Source organism: Crocuta crocuta, unplaced genomic scaffold (assembly GCF_008692635.1).
Source record: "Crocuta crocuta isolate KB4526 unplaced genomic scaffold, BGI_CrCroc_1.0 scaffold549, whole genome shotgun sequence".
In the NCBI taxonomy this organism is placed as follows: Eukaryota; Metazoa; Chordata; class Mammalia; order Carnivora; family Hyaenidae; genus Crocuta; species Crocuta crocuta.
The window spans coordinates 2879535-2881986 of NW_027529169.1; positions in this window are offsets into that span (position 1 = coordinate 2879535).

Sequence of the window (2452 nt, forward strand, 5' to 3'; positions counted from 1 at the left end):
CTGGGGCCTCTAGCTCTGCCCAGCGCTCCGCAGCCGGCGCGCGCTCGGGGCCCGGCACAAACTTGCAGCCGAGAGTAGCCGCCCGCGCGAGGGGCAGCGCCTGCGCGCCCTTCTCCGACGCTCCGCGGCAAACTCTTCTTTTACGCCCGGTAGCGAAGCCCGTTCATGCCCCGGAGCGGCGAGAAGAAAACCTGAGAGGACGGCCAGCGGTGGCGGCGTTGCAGCCCCGGCAGGGTGGGCGTGCCGAAGCCCCTCTCGCCCGCAAAGAAACTTTTTCGCCTCCTCCCCGCGGCGGTGCGCGAAGTCCCGGCGCGGTGGAGGCGGGAGGCGGGGCGTGCAGAGCCGTCGCGCGCCCATTGGCCGGCCAGACCCCGTCTCCCCGAGTCCACGTGACCACAACAGGGCTCCAGCCCCGGGCGCGAGCGCGGGAGAAAGTGGAGCTGAGATTGTAGGAAATTTGGAGTTATATTTTCCAGCCTCTCCGGCCAGCAGTCTCCACTACGTCCTGGGAAACATATATCAAATGGAGCTGAAGAGAAAAAGGGAGTGTGCAGACAATTGAACAAACACTAGGCCAGCTCTCGCAGTTGGAGGTATATTGGCGAACGTGAGAGCAGTAAAGTTAGTTCTGTTAACAGGAAAATGTTCAATTCCAAATTTAAAAAAAAATTAGAAATTATCCACAGATGAAACAATGGTTTCTGTGAAAACACAGTTCCTTTAACGTTAATAGTGGTCGATTTTTTTCCCACATATGTCAGCTCAAAAGATAAAAACAATACAATGTAAAAGTCATGGCATTGGAAACGGTATATTGCGTTAAAATAGCCAGCCTTAGTGCACTGGATCGAGCTGGGGGGAAATTCTGGGAAATGACCTTCGAGTAAGCTGTGATGGCAATCGTCGAGTGTATGCAACAGCTAGGAATAGTAAAAATAGTCAACAGTTATTTCAAGGCAAAATGAAAACTAGGGCCTTGGAGGAAGAGATTAATATAGGCATCATAGTCTACCTGGGCTTTGAGTGATGACAAATTCTGATTGAGAATGCTACCAGGCTAAAAGTACTTGTCTGCCTGCTCAGCCAGGAGGGCCATGGGTGGTGGTGGTGGTGGCGGAGGAGGACTCAGGCATATTGGACTTCCCCAGTGAAATCTGTATCCTGACTTACTCCTGCAGGTGATTGGGGCTACAGGATGTTGGAAACCCCAGAGATCATCTGTGAACACCCTCCTCCTCTAGGTGAGCACATAGACCCAGAGAAGGTAACTAACCTGTTTGTGGTGAAAAGAGGAAGCTTATTTTATAGTTCAACTTCTGCAGTCAGTTGTTTCTTGCAGGCCGTCTGCCAAAGCATTCCTTAGGGACTGCTTAAACTGTTCATTATGGAGGAGTGGAAGTAGTTTGTCCAGTGGAGACTTTAACTCCAATTCCAGTGCTCTTTGATTTCTACTGCAGCAAATCATCTGTTAATAAGCACTCCCATTCTTGGAGGAGAGTAAAGACTCACTTTGAAGTCGAAGAACACTTTGGATATGATATCCCATCCTTTTCCTTCCACTACTATTAGTGTCAACTCCACCACTTTTTTGGATGATGTACAATTAGGAAATATTTATAATGATGGCATCTCGATTTGTCTGCTTGGAGTGGTCAAGAAACACCAGAGTCCCCCTATGTTCAGTTCAGTCTCCCCCATCTATTTCATGTAAGGAAAATCAGGCTTAGTGCTTTTGAGTTTTTAAAAAGTATGCCATTATACACGTGCCTTTATGTATAAGTGTGGTGGCTTGCTGACTGACCTATCACCCATGTGATGGAAGCAGTCAGAAATTGACTACCATTTGGGGGCAGTTTGGCTCATTTTATTTCCCTATTTTCCACTCTCCTTATTTCATTTTCTGTGAATTTCACTTACACCTATGTGCTGACACTTACCATATCCATATTTCCAGCCCACATCTTTTTCCTAAACTCTAGACTTATTCAACCACTCTTAGGTCATCTCAAACTTTATGTTCAAATGTAACATGTTTAAGAATTAAATTTCATCACCCCTGAACCTTACTCCTTTTCCTCATGAGTTGGACATCTCAAGGAATGAGGATACCTCCCTCTATCTAGATGACTACTACTCCAGAAGCCTCATTCACACTTAATATTCCTCATTCTCACCACCACCTCTGCATCTGATTAATTAGCAAGTCCTGATGAAGCTAGCAACTAAATGTATATCTCCTCTCCATCTCCATAGATGTTATGCAAACTCAGGACACGATCAGCTCTTGCTTGGATTAGTGCTATAGCCCCCTTCCTATCTGGCATTCCAGTCCTCTCTCCACAGTGCACTCAGGTGATAAGCAAAAGCTCAAATCTGAGCCTGGGATTCAAATGCTTAATTCCTAAGTTTAAATTCTCTAGCATAAAATACCTTTTTTTTTTTTTTTTTTTTT